Consider the following 15,874-nt stretch of genomic DNA (forward strand, 5'->3'; position numbering starts at 1 on the left):
TATATGGCTCGATTTATACCAATTCTATAAACTTGTGTATTTTTTGTATTTTTGTCATTTTTAAAGCTATTTCTAGCCAAGTTTTGAGAATGACGTAATGTACCACGTAATTATTTTTTGTTTGTTAAATTGGGTATTGTTTTTTATAATTTTATCCATTGGAACTGCGATTCTCTCAGCTAGTGATATCATATATTTAAAATACTCATTGGGCGTGGTTGTTTTTGGGTGTAACTGGAAAATCATTGTGTTGATCATCTAAATTTTTAGAGTACTCCAAATCTACCTCAGCGACATTCCCTTCATCGCCCTTAATTTCATCTAGCAACTCGACACATTCAAATCTATTAGTTGGGAGCAGTTCCCATTCAGAAAAGTTGTTCATATCTACAAACACTATTTGGCAGCTCCTGTGTGTTAGGTCATAACCTTTAAGATGGGGATTAATGGCTCTAACATATCCCAAAGATTCACAAGTTGATACCCCTCCTCTAATACCCAATTAAAAAAAGTTGTATATATATTTATATTATTCAATAGCTTTAGTTTGATGCCAACTTTTTTTTACAAAAGCTTCACAATTTAGTGGAGGAGCTTTAATGTAATCACAAGAATCAAGCTTGTAATTTTCTAATGCTAACTTTCAAAACTTTCAAACACATCTGTGAGTAACAGCACTTTTGTTTTCAGATAAAAGTTATGAAATTTACCTTAATCTTTAATATTTATTCGTTGCCATCATTTTGAGCGTGTTTATAATTAGATTCCTAACATCGGCGTATCTATTGAGAAAAGATTTTAAAGCTTCTTCACAAGGTAAATACATTTCTTTATACTTTCTGAAAAATTTCATGTACTTCTGCGGATAAAGGCATTTTCTAGATAAAGACTCATAATCATTGAGGTAAACCCCTTTCAGATAAGGCACGCTTTTGGGATTAGCTACATGTTTTTTGCGACTATTGTTTTAAAGTTTAGCAAATCTATAGAGTGAAATCTCTTTAAAGTTATCATTTATAAGTTGATTTCACCAGTACTAGCGATGACAACTACAGCCAGTTTTTTAGTACAAACTTTGGTTATGAGATGATAATCATAGCTTCTAAAATTGTGAATTCTAACTAGATATTTCTTAAAGTATGTAAGTTTCAGATTTCATTTTTATGAGTTGGTCCTCTGTACAGACCAGACACATGATCATGGCCTCTAACTTTTTCAAATACAAAATATTGTTGACATATTCAACAACGAATAATTGTTGAGATTCTTGCTCATCTGGTGGGATATTTTGTTAGAGGTTATTGATACTGATTTTACTTGGCCATGTATTTTCATTAACTCCTTAAAAATTGTTTCATGCAATCTTTTCCTTTATGCAGTAAAAATCTCAAAGATTTTTTGAGTGGTTTTACCAAGCGAAGTGCAAACACGCAAGGTACATATACATTATCTTGTAAAATGCACTAAAAATCTGACTATGCTAAATAGAAAACGTTTCCATGTTTATGTAACTTGACAATTCTAATACAAAACTTTTTGGGGGCTTTGTAGTTTTGCAGATACCATTTTGTAGCTTTAAACAATTTGTTGTATGCTCTTGTAATGTTCTTTCACTAAATTGGTTTAGACATCTACATGTAAGACAATTAAGCTTTCTTTTACAATTATTAGTTTGTTTGTGCATTAATGCTGAAACATTTTTAATCCACATGTTATACTCTTTATGCAAAAGTCGACATACAGGTAGCAAAATTATCTTATAGAGCTTGCTATCATTATGCAAAACATGCAACTCTTTTTAGTCAACTCACAGACATTTATAACCAAACCATTTTCTCAGCAAATTGTTGTATTTCAATAACTTTCACAAGATATTCTAATATTATGAAATTTAGAATATTTGTATAGGGTTTATATTTAATCACACAGCTGTGATTATCTTTAAATTCTTTGTGATGCAAACAGGATAGTACAACCCATAAAATCATGTTTTGTCATCTTTTTGAACAATGATTACAGCCTTTTTACTAGCTAGCTAGCTTTTTGTGTTTTGATATATGAGGCATCCTTAGAGGTTGATAATTATAAAATTCTATATGTATTCAAGTAATTTTTTGTATAGTCCAGACAAACTTGTAATTACTGTACAGATATAGTCCATGTTTATTATTAGTATGCCCATCTAATACATGTTTAATTCAGTCTAATTGGAAATTTATGAGCACATATTGTCTACAGATGTTGGTCAAATTATTTCCCCTTTTTCATTTGGAATACCACAAAAATTACTATTTGCTTCATGTGCCCTTTTTTTGACCAACTTCATTTCTATATTCATTCCAAACATTTTGCTAATACTCATTCGATCTTTTACAGTTGTGATTAGTTGTTGATGTATTGATCGTATTAATACATCAATGTCCTCCGTATTAAAAGATCCCACATATAGCGTTAACTTTTCACCAATATCTAAACGTTTTTCATTAGCAACCACTTGCTACGGATTTTGAACAAACTTATCAGTTACTCGCTGAATGGTGTTCACCAACTCTTGTTTTTTATTCTAAGAGATTATCAAGATTACTAGCTAATAATTTTAACTTATGAAATATTTCCTTCTTTAAATTCGGAGGTAGCAGTACAGAGCTCCTATTCAAAATGTCTTGTACATGCAGTTCAGCTTTTGTTAAACTACTATATCCACAAATTCACAAAAATTTGACTCTTCTTTGTAAATTTCTTTTTAGTAGCTTGACATAGGATGCAGCCATTTATTATAATAAAATATTTAATACTTTTAAACTCCTTTTGATGTTTGGCAGTTTATTCAAATAAGTTTATTTTAATAGACAATCTCACTATTAAGCTTCATAACTCGAATCACTAAAAATAGCGTAAAGCGTTCCACTATGGAAGGCATCAGTAAAACAAAGCTAATTACGTGTAGCTACAACTTTCTTGTAAAAATAATTAGACTTGTCGGGCGCTAACAGCGCTTGCAACAAGTTGAACTTGTGGCTATTTAATTTTTAAAATAAAATGCAAAAAGCATAAAATATTTTATACTATCTAATTTTGTGGTTTTCATGTAGCTGTGCGCATCAGTACCACTTTTTGGGATTTATCTTTTGGCAAAATTTCCAACTTTTCCACAATTTAAATTTGCCATTAAACTAACCAAAATCAAATATTTAAAATCTAGTGAATTTTATAAGCATATAGCACATTTACTCTTTGTACTTAATACCAAGTTGTTTTTATGAATTTTATAATCAGTGGATGATAAATACGATGTTCCTCTATCGGTATCCTTTTATTTTAACTCCAAACACTGAATTATGGTGTTGATACATTATTAGACACTATGTCATTTACAGAATCATTATTACTAACAATTTGTGCATCATTCACTCAACTAATAGCCTTTCTTACAGATATTTGACTCATTGTTTATAAGAGAGCTGCAGCGACATTCCTCAGAAGGTTTAACTTACGCCCTGTGACAGATGATTTTATTACGCTATCAAACACATATAGTTTGTGGCTTTTTCAACATGATAGTCTAATGTCCACAACTTGGAGTAATAAGTGTGTCCCCAGTTATTAGGTTGTTGCTGCAGACTGTTATCTACAAACACCTTGCAGAGTGTAGCGATGTATTTAGGCATAAAGATTTTTAATTCTGTCCTAGTATCATCATTTGTAATTGTGACTATATGTTAATTATATTAGGTTGGCTTGGGGTTGAATGGTACGATGGTGTAAGAGTTGTTTAACATAAACCAGCTAATTTCTGCATTGGCTCAGTAGCTGCCTATAGTTCTGTACTGCATACTCTCTTACCATCCACGCTTATTTATTATCAGTTATGCTTAATACAAAATTTGGCTATTGTAGTATGCTATAGGTGTTGTCTTATATTTCAATTAATGACATCTACCTCCTACATCCTATATTTCTTATTACCAACTCTTTATTACTGTTGTTATGTTCTCATCACCTCACACTTTGGAAAAACTTTAGGGTCATTGAGTACAAAATCAGTGAGTGCAAGTAAAACTGAACTGCCATATAACGTACCACTGACTGCCCAAATCAAACAAAGTAGCCATTTTTTGCTTGTTTCTTGCTTCAACAAATTAAAAATTGTGTCACTTGTTGTTTACATTCACCGGTAATGTGACTCTGTCTTTTACATTAAACATGTGTTCACTGAAAACTAGTAGCGAACCAGAAGACCGGACAACTCGCACATGATTATAAAAGTTGTCTACTATATCCTGGGACATTTTATTACACAAGTCATCAATGCCAATTTCAAGTTTATAAATGTATTTTCTCATTTTCCAGTGCTATCATTTGTTAGCTTTTAAATTTTATTAAGCTAAATGTAGAACAATTTCAAACAAGTGTCATAAATCACGCAAGCAAAAGAATTACTGATATGACTACTAAATACCTAGGAGACTCAGGATTGGATGACCAAAAATACAAATAAACAAAACCAACACTGTTCGATAAAGTAATTTTTAGATGATTCACTGCCGTGAAATGTGTTAAATTTTTTGCAATTACCTGTTTTGTTAATGTGACTATCTTTTTAGTGAGACATCGTTTACGATAAAAACTGCTAGAAACTTCCTGCTGCAAATTCATGAATGTTTAAAAAGCTCTTTCCTTCCAATATAATAAAATCTGTTTCTGGCTATGGCAAATCTTTCTATATATTCCAGACAAAGGTGAAATGGGAGACTATATACAATTTGATTAGAATAAACTACTACAGCAATTCAAATATTTCAGAAATTTTGGTGAAATTCTGTGAAGGATTTTTTTTAATTGTCAGTTTTCTGTCCAAAAATTTTCACCAACGGCAGCAACAGTTATGTTAGGATAATCAGTTTATAACAGCTTCACTATAATGTGAATGCATTTCATAGCACCGCCATTATTTTATATAGAGTGTTATAAAATTATTGCATAGAGTCTAGATATGGCTGTTGTATTCTTGTCAATCATATTGACTGCCTGAAACATAACTGTCTACTAGCTACCATATAAAATATTTCCTAGGAAGCCATTTGATTATAAACAATGACCTAAAAACATCAGAAAAAATTGAATAAGTTTTGAAATATAATAAAAACGCTGACTCATGTGAACTAATTGAAAAGGTAAAGATCGTCTGCAATTTTTATTTTGAAAATCCTATTACCAGTAGACCTCAGAGCTAGTTGATGTTTGTATGTAAAATAATCCAAAACTATTATAACTTCATAATAGCCTGCTGCTATTAAACAATTGCTGTTGGCTTGTACTTATTGACAGAAGTATTTGACAGTTACTGTTATAAATGACCTGAATTTTACAGTTTTCTATAATAACCATAACAGTTATAGATAGTACCATAATGGTGCACAAAGTCAAACCATTTTGTTTTGTGTTGTGGGGAGCTACGGCCGTATGCTAAAACAAATAACATTATTTAAACGAAACATATTTGGTTTAATGCAACAAAATACATTTAGTTTAAATAAAGCTAAGTTTGATATAGCTTAAGTTGCCATTCCATTAAACTACATAAAACTATGTGTAAAAACGCATTGTAAATTGTCATATTTTGTTAGGTTTTACATGCCCCTGAAGATCATACCTCTGAAAACCTAAAAGCTGGCATCATCGGGGTAATTGAAAACTGGGGGCTGCATGGATGAGGCCAAGTTGACTGCTATTTCCACTGATAATGCTGTTAGCATCATCAGAGCATGGAGAGATGGAGGTAACTACTTTCACACTAAATTATATTGTTTGTGACCCAAATTTGCCTTCTTGATTTTCAAAAATTTCTTGTAATAGCTGTTGAACAGTTATAGCTGCTATATATATAGATTAACAAAATGCAGCTTTTTGCCCATGTTTAGTCTACTGTTACTATTTATACCGTACATTTCGGACTATTAGCCGCTACTTTTTTCTGATGTTTTGAGCCATGCGGCTTATATAAAGGTGCAGCTATTCTGTGGGTTTTTCTTGCATCGCTATGGCACATTAACTGGAATCTTTGGTTAGTGTGCTTTCAGCGGTGAAAGAAAATACGAAACAATGCCTAACGGTACTGTTCCGTTAGGCGCTAAGTTAAAAAGGGTGGGTTTATACGGAACAGTGCCTATCGGCATAGAAATTTTTGGGCAACACTGTAAACACGAGAAAAGTCCTAAAGATTGTTGGTTATGTTGTCAACAAATAGTAAAATTAAGTTACTACGCAACTGTTGGAATAGTCGTTGAAATGTATCTATGGTAGTCGACCATAAAAAACGCATTAATGTGTCTATGGCGATGAAACGGTTAAAAAACTACTGCTCCACTTAAATATATCTATCAAAACTTTAAATATGGAAATACTACTATTTCTCGATACTGGTCTAAATGTAAAAAGAAGATATCATACTTTGTCTGACCGAAAGGTGAAATAATACTTGTCAGGGCGGGAAGAATCAGCCCTGACCCAAGATATAGTAGTTGAACCTTATGAAGAATACTTCTTAACAGGGGCGTCAAAGCGTGTGGTGTCGTAGCTATCGGTGTGCACTATAGCTATATCTATAGCTAAAATGCAGACACACGACACAGGACATACGAAATACGAAACACTTTCAGAAATATATATATATATATATATATATATATATATCAATAAAAAAGACTATAACTTTAGATAAAACACTTGATTACTATTAGTTTCATGCCTGGTAAGAGCAATCCATGTATACATACCTATCTATACATATCTCTACTTACATATCTATATACATACACATATGTATGTATATAGATGTACATGTATATATACATATGTGAATGTATATACATGTATATATATATACTAGTTGAACGCCTGGTGTTGCCCTGGGTAATTTTGCACAGCAAAATTATTTTAATTTAACATATAACAACAGTTACTAATTTAACTTTCAGACTTCATATCAAGAGAAAAGTATTTTTGTGCAGTTTAAATAAACTAGGGAAAAAAACAACTGTAAAGGTTTTCAACTTTGTCAAACAACTGTAACTTTCAAGCTTCATATCATGAGAAAAATGTTTTGTGCAGACCAAATAAATTAAGTAGCAAAATAAAACTGCTGTATAATTGTTTAGGATTTAATTTGAAATAATTAGCAAGTAATATTTAAATTGTGTTTGTTTTTCTATGATTACAATACAATATGATTTTTAATGATACAATTAATACAAACTTATTTAAAAAATCCTGAATTTGTTGAATTAATAATAACAATTTGTGCACGAAAGTGTGTGTTTTTAAAACAAGGCTACTGTTCCAGCAAAAGCTATACATCAAAAGTTTCAAAATGACAATACTGGTACTTCTCGATACTGTTACAAGTGTAAAAATTAGATATCGGATCGTATCTGTTATGTACTTTGTCTGAGCAATTGGTGAAAGGATTTAGAGGCTATTCCTACCCAAAATAACACTAATGTCTGTGTGGAAAGTATTAGCTTTTACCAATTTAGCAATCGAACCTTATAAAAAACCGGAAATAGAAGTATAACGGCACAATTTGGAATTAAAATGGTAAACTTGAAAATTCCAAATTAAAAAAATGGTATTGGTTGCAAAAATAGATTTAAACAATTTCAAAAATAACAAAGGTAAGAAGTAATACAAAGTTGTAGATTTAACATGTGCGTACAGTATATTTACACTTATATGATAATAGTAATAGATTGCTAAGGACTGTGTAGCTCAGTAGCTAAATGTGTGGTTTGAAACTTATGGTCGAAATGTCTGTGTGTTTAAATCTAGTGTGTAGGGAGCTTTTCATTCCAAGATTTTTGTTGCTATAGTTGGATGAACCAAAGTTTACACACGGACACGGACACACAGACACGGACACACAGACACATAAACTTTGAGATTTATATCCATATTTTATTTCTCAAAGTATGTATGACATCATTGTTTGTAGGTCTGTATGCATTCCGGCAATAGATATTGCTATAGTGCATGCTGATTATTTCACCAATGCGAACACGCGTTATGACACCCCTGTTAACAAATGTTTTTCGTAAGGCTCAACTACTATATCTGAGCTCACTAGTGCTTTTCGCGTGGACAAGTATTCTCTCACCTTTCGGTCAGGCAAAGTACGATATCTCATTATTCATTTGTACCAGTATCGAGAAATAATAGTATCTCCATATTCAAAGTTTTGATAGATATCTTCTAGTAGAGCAGTAACTTTTTTAACCCTCTCATAAAATATATAACAAAAGTGCTCTAGATAGAGTTTGAAGTAGTAAAAAAATGTATACGTATTGTGAAACAAAATTGGCAATTTTTGGTAGAATGGAGGACAGTAGGCTGATAGCTAAATTTATGTATGGACCGTAGTGAAAGGGTTAAACACACACTTCTATGCAAGAATTGTGATTTCTAATTTTACATATTCAGGCTTTTAATTTTGTTTTCTCAGTTCGTAATAATTGTATCATTATCCCATCATCCTTTATCGTAATCATAGCAAAACCAGCCTAATTTAGCTTTTACTTGCTAACTATTTCACATTTACTTTTGAACCCGGTTATAGTTGTTTTATTTTTGTAATCTATTTGACCTGCACAAAACATTTTTTTCATGATATGAAGTTTGAAAGTTACAGGTGTTTGACCAAGTTTGAAAACCTTTACAGGTTTTTGTTTTATCTGGTAATTTATTTCAATTACACAAAACACTTTTTTCATGATATGTACTTTGAAAGTTAGAATGGCATATGTTGTGTATATGTTAAATACTAATCAATTTTCTGTTCAAAGACTTCTTATTACCCGGGCAATGCCGGGTGGTACAACTAGTACATGTATATATAAATAATATATAATATACATTATATTTATATGCCTATTTGTAAATATATCTACATATATTCATGTGTGTATACATTTAAATATGGATTGCTCAAATATATATTCTGGTGGCTAACACTCGATGTGTTTATCGCTGATTGTTTTGTAGAGAGTAAAAGAATGGACAGTTTCCTTTGGTCGACTTCAAATATATATTTCCAGAAAAAATCATGCAAATCAATAACTGCAGCTAAGTAGCTTTTTTCATCATCTATCTATTTATTCAGCTTATATCAGCAGGACCAAAAAAGCTGATTTGTGTAGGCAAATATGAGTATATATCAGCATAGCTGACTATAAACGAAATCAAAAACTCCATCGCTTCACCACTTTGCTAATGGGAGCTGTTTAAAACTTCCTGCCTTGATAACATTTGTTATGCCTATATACATTTAAGTTGAACCATTTTACTTCCGCATCCTACTTTAATGCCACAGTAACAAAGTTTGATTGTTGTTACACTAGTATTCGTCACACATTTGAACCTTTTGTACTCCAAATCTGTGCATTCTATTCTCTATACTCGGCTGCTATATCGATCTACACAACTTCAATGAAACTGAAAGACTGATCGGTATATATATATATATATATATATATATATATATATATATATATATATATATATATATATATATATATATACATGTACAAAACTCGAAGCAGCATCTTAAAAACATATCAAGTAACATAAACTCTCTATCATGATATCATGAGGCCTAGGATACATATTAGCAGAAACCTTTCATAAAAAAGAAATTACTTCTGCCAGTAACTAGTCAAAACATTATATAATTGTGACTGCTTAGACCCGTCTTTTCAGAAGTAAATATGCTAAAATTCTAGGCCCAGCTCTAGCACTTTTGCATAGTTATATTATTCTAAAAACTATAACCTGTAAAATGATTTTCAAAACTAATTGTAGAGTTCAGACCAACTAGAACTAGCAGAGCTAATGATAACATACAGACTCATAATGTTTTTGGGTCTCTTTCCTGTACATGAAGTTGCAATATTAAAGTATATTTACCGTACTTTTCGGACTATAAACCCCTATATAAGCCGCGTATGCTTTATTTTCTTAAAAACAATAATAAAACAATACATAGGCTGCACATTTGCATAGGCCACATATTTCAGGACAGTGCTTTTTAACGCGGCAGCAAGTTTGCTGTTTAAAACAGAACAGTGCATAACGGCACTGTTTCGTAACAACTGACGCTTTTTAATCTAGTGCCTAACGGAACAGTATCGTTAGGCATTGTTTCAGATTATCTTTCACCGCTAAAGGCGAACTAATCAGAGATTCTGGTGAATGCGCCCTAGCGGTGAAAGAGGAGTCACAGAATAGCCTCACCTTTATACAAGCCGCGAGGCTCAAATCATCAGAAAAAAGTAGCGGCTAATAGTCTGAAAAATACGGTAGTATTAGTTAGTGATATTTGTCTGTACACTGGAAGGATCACAGTTTTTCTTCGGTATATTTGGGTCACACTCAGCTAAACATCTTGTTAGAAAAAACACCTCTATCTCTAGCTAAACTTAGAAAATTAAGCCAAGTTTATCTGGTGTAAGGTCATCCACTAGTACAATGATTGCATATTCACAAGCTATCCGATTATGTGTTTGTCTAAATATGAAATTTTTAGCACAAGGTTTGGTTATGCATTCAGCTTACTTTTAGACCTTGTACAGTTAACGGAGAGTGCAGAGTGTGTTGATTGTATGGTGCAAAAGTCTAATCGGCCGCAGAACAGAGTTGTTTATACACCATCATGAATCATGCTTAAGAATCCCTCAACTGAAAAAAATTTATGACTTGACATGATCAGAATAGTTTTTATATGTTTGCGTTTGAAAGTGTACATATGTCTGCAGTTTATAGTATATAATGTCTGTGAACACTGGTTATCTCACACAATGACCTCATTCCAGTTTGGTGAGAGAGAGAGGCCACAGCTTTAGACAGCTAAAATACTTGGCAAAGAAACGTAATGAGCCACACCTTGTTTTGTCTCTGAAAGGACATGCTCTATAGCAAGGCTGGGCAAAGTGCAGCTCTAGAGCTGCTTGCAGTTTTTTGCAAATTCTGTTGCAGCTGTTTCAACTCTGTAAAAACTCAAATTATTTTGACATATACAATAAATACTTTATATTATACTGTACAAAACTACATGCATTGTGACATATTAGGCTTATTTAATTGTGCACTATCACTGAATTATATATAGCCTACACATGCATAATGAGTCATAACGTCACGAAGTCATGTATATGCAGCTTTTCCGATGTAATAACGTCCGTTGATGAGCTAATGATGACAAAATTAGAATGATCCAGAAATGTTCATCAGGAAGTCATTTCATCATAATTCCAAAATTCTGTTTTGTATAAGATGCAGTTTTAGTTGAACAGATCATTTGCAATTAACCCAACATATGCAGTTTGGGTAGCAGCGATATCTTCACCAATACGAACAATTTCCAGAGTTACATTGGGAGCCTCACAAAGTAAACAAAATAGCCACAAATCTACAAGGGAGTTCCAGGATGAGTAGACCTTTGAATATGTGTTCATTTTTAGGCAAGGCGAACTGCAAAGTCTATTATGCCAAGAAGAAATATCCGCAAACAAGAAGACAAACATCAAGTGACATCATGAGACCAAGCACAGGGAGTTTTCTACTAGATTTCTACTAGAATCTGTAGGTAGACACCAAAAAGCTATAAGAACTTTAAAAATCACCAACTTCTTAAGAAAGCATGGTGGCTTCTTTTACAGCTGCTTATAAACGTGCTACAGAAGCTTCTCTACGAGTGACAAATATTCTAGTAAAAGCAATGCTTACCTATTCTCATGCTGAGACTGTAAAAAGAATGCATGGTTTAGGCTATGGAAACACTTTCTCCAGATAAGCGTGATGTGATTAGTAAAATCAAGGCAGTACTTTTTAGGAAAATCGCTACTGGTAGAATTAAAAGCATTATTGATTATCTCAGGTAGACTTTGCTAACCCATATAGATTAGGCAGACTACATTTCAATCGCTATTGATTAATCTACTGATATAACCGCTGTGACTCAATTAGCAGCTTTTCTTAAGTATGTAGGCTACTGCATGCACACTAACAACTAGTAATGTAATGTTTATCATGTAGTTGCAAGCTGAAGTCACACAAGAGCATTTTAGAAACATTAAAGAAAGAACACAACTCCATGTAGAAAAATATGCACCTTTGGTATGATATTTGTTTCAAAGTGACTAACCAACACATTCATACTACATGCTTTATTTGAAAGCATCAGCATGTTTCTTTATAAAGCATAGTGTTATGCTTTAGTCCTATAGGCTGTGTTGCAGATTATTTCATGTTGAAAAAATGAAGGAGGAGCTTCTTACTTTAGTTAGCTTAGAGTGAGAAGCCACCGACCAGGCTATATATGATGCCTCCGTTAAACAAATTGATAATATGAAGATACCTCTTCACAAATGCATATCTGTAACAACAGATGGCGCACCAACAATAGTTGGAAGAGAGCAAGGTGTCATAGCTAGATTGAATAAGGACATGCCATCAATACTAGCATTTCATCGCATTATCCACTAAACTGTTGTATGTGTAGCATTTCATCGCATTATCCACTAAACTGTTGTATGTGTAGCATTTCATTGCATTATCCACCAAACTGTTGTATGTGTAAACCAAATGATCTCATTCAAAAACGAATGTGTAAGGCTATGAAGATGATCAACTTCCTCAAAAGTCAATCACCTCTCAGACCCAGAAACTTAAGAAAGTTTATCAAAGAAAGTGATGCCACTAGTGAAGATTTACTAACAACAACAACATTAGATGGCTAAGGGAAACTCTTTGTCGAAGACAAGGAGTAGTCTTAGTAAACAAGTTCAAGTAGCTGTGTTGTGATGAAACCAACTCTAACAAGTGTTGTGGTGCATACATAGTCAATAACAACTTTAGAAAAAGTCACGTGACTCTGCATTGGTTCATTCCTAAAATATTTTATTTAACTGACCCAGTTACCTTTACAGGCTGATGGTTTACACTATATCGCCGTATTTTGGTGTTGAAGCCCCAATGCTTTGGGGATCTTCGATAATAACCATGTTCACACGATTACAGACCCATCTGCGTTTGCATCAGGAAATACTCGTGATGTAGTGTTTTTACTTTTCTTGTTAATGTTTTGCAAAGAAAACATTTTTTTGCATGCTGGTGTCAAAAAATAGCCCCGCAGCGACTGTAATAATTGGGTCCGAATATTGCTATCTACAACTGTGAATTACTATTGCCAAAACGCTTCACATTTGAAAGGCGGTCATCGATGCTCGGCGAAGTATTGGGAAGGTTTGACAGCTCCAAACTTTGCGAACGTGTCACCGATGCTTCGTCGATGCCATCAGTGCACGGTTCACATAATCGACGATGAATGCCGAAACGATAACGCTGACTAAGGGCGTTGTAGTGTGAGCCTGCAAAAAACTGCATTTATCTAACAAAACTATTTCTATTATTTTCTATATGAACTTTTTCTAAACACTTTATATGTTTCCTTTTCTATATTATTTTTATTATATATTTCCTTTGTTATTAGTTTGTATACAAAATACTTTACATATACTTATATAGGGCCTACACATAAATCTATTTACAACATTATTCTATATCATATACCATTATTCCATTTCTATTACTTTATATACAACTTTACATTCCCTATATACTATCCATTCACAACATTCCTAACATTTTTCTATACTTACTCTTCTAAAATAGAACTGTTTCACCTTTATATATCTGTTTATATTACACTACCAAATACAACTGTCATATCAGCAATTAACCAATTACTCATATACCTGGTTTCAACCCAACTTTACCTCCAAAGTAAATTGTTAGTTGCACTTTTTTGGAGTTGTGCTCCCTCAAATTTATTTTATATCATCTCAAACAACTCTTGTTTAAACTATATTCTGTCAATTTTTGCTGACGACTACTTTTTCCACAACCAGCAGTACCCTTTCTTTTTCCGTTATCACTTTGGTCGTGGGCTGTAGGACATGGGAATTTCTAGTTAATACACTACCAGCTGTTCAAGTCTTCTCCCACAAGTCAAGTTGGAGTTGTTTCTGGTAGAAGGGCAAGGTGATATGCTTTACTTTCCTACTCTAAAAGCATTTTTAGATGAGGATGAAGAAATGGCCTCTTGTACATCTGATTACACTCACTTCATAGAAAAGCTGCAACAAGAGTTTAATAATCAATTTGGTCAGTTTCAATCTTTGAAACACATCATACATCTCATAAAAGCACCTCAGAAGGCCAAGCCTACTGAAGAGTTGGTTAATCAGTTGCCATTGAAAAGTGTGAATGTCTCAACTCTGCAACTGGAGTTGCGTAACCTCAAAGTTACAGATATAGATGAAATTGAGGAGGACTTCTACTTGAAGATTCCAGCAAAAGCTGAATATCCACAGCTTGTTCAACTAGGAAAATGGTTGCACATTGTGTTTGCTGCCACATTTATAATTTGAATCAAAATTTTCGTACATAAATAATATCAAAAGCAAGTTGAGATCTACTTTGACTTAAGATCACTTGTGCCACCTCCTGAAAATCGCATGCTGCAGTAGAGAGCCAGATTACCAGAAAAATAATGAGCATCCATAACCAATTCTGTGTATCTCACTAAAATTTAAGTTATACCAAGCCCTCTAGGCTTGCTTCAACATTATTAAATGCTATGGTAAATGCATTCTAATAAATAAATTAAGTTACAATACAACTACCAAACTTCTATTATCAGTATGATATGTTATACTGTAATACACATATTATGAGGTTCCCAAAAATCGTGTAACTTGGAAATTTGGCTCTTTGAGAAAAAACTTTGCCCGCCCCTGCTCTATAGGTTCAACTTGATCAAATAGTTGCTTACTGCATTTAATTTGTTAGAAACCATAAGTAAGCCCAAACCTGGCCATTACGCATATGCAGCTGCAATAAGTAGAAAGTGTTATCGGTCTAATAAGTAAATACAAACTTGTGGTGATTCTCCAAAAGCTTGTTCGTATAAAAGCTTATTAATGACAACTCGCTTACATCCTCTTCTTATCAAATAAATGAAGTGGCTTGTTTAGTAAGTAGACATCATTGAATATGACTACTTGCTATGATAATGAATTACTCCTAACTTATCAAGATGAGTTCTACAAAGTGATATTTAAATTCAAACTGATTATAAACTGTGGATTTCAATCTTGCCATCTATAAATGAAAGACTGATATGGGTAGACTTCACTATGTTCTTATAACCATGCCTGACTTAAATTGCCTAAGTACTTATTTACTTTAGAAAATTTGGTTGGTTTCAGTGACTTGAGCACTGCTGATGCATTAAAAGGAGAGCCGTGTGAATTAAGTCTTTCAAAATAATGCTTAAAGGCTACTAATAAATCCCAGCAAAAAATATGTCTTAAAACAAACTAAAATGATGTGCTTAAAATAGTATATAAAATATAGAACTGCTACTAAAATAAAATAATAAAGTTTTGTAAAATTTGCATATTCTCAGCCAATCTGAAGGTTTTTATATGAAAGACCGATATGTGTAGCTTTTTTATGTTCTCATAACAATGTATGACTTGGTCTGCTAAAGTATTTGTACACTTCAGAATAATCCTCTGGCTGCGGTAAGTTGAACACTCCTGATGCATTAAAAGGAGAGCCGTGTGAGATAAATCTGTCAAAAGTAGGCTCAAAGGCTACTTCTAAATTTCCATGAGAAAGATGTATTAAAGACAAACAGAAATAATGCCCTTGAATGGTTTATAAAGTTTACATTTGCTACAGATAGAAATATTGTTTAGCACTTAGAAACAGAAATATAGTGATAGAGGCAAGTGAAATTTGTATACTCTTAGCACAT

Source organism: Watersipora subatra, chromosome 9 (genome assembly GCF_963576615.1).
Source record: "Watersipora subatra chromosome 9, tzWatSuba1.1, whole genome shotgun sequence".
Lineage (NCBI taxonomy): Eukaryota > Metazoa > Bryozoa > Gymnolaemata > Cheilostomatida > Watersiporidae > Watersipora > Watersipora subatra.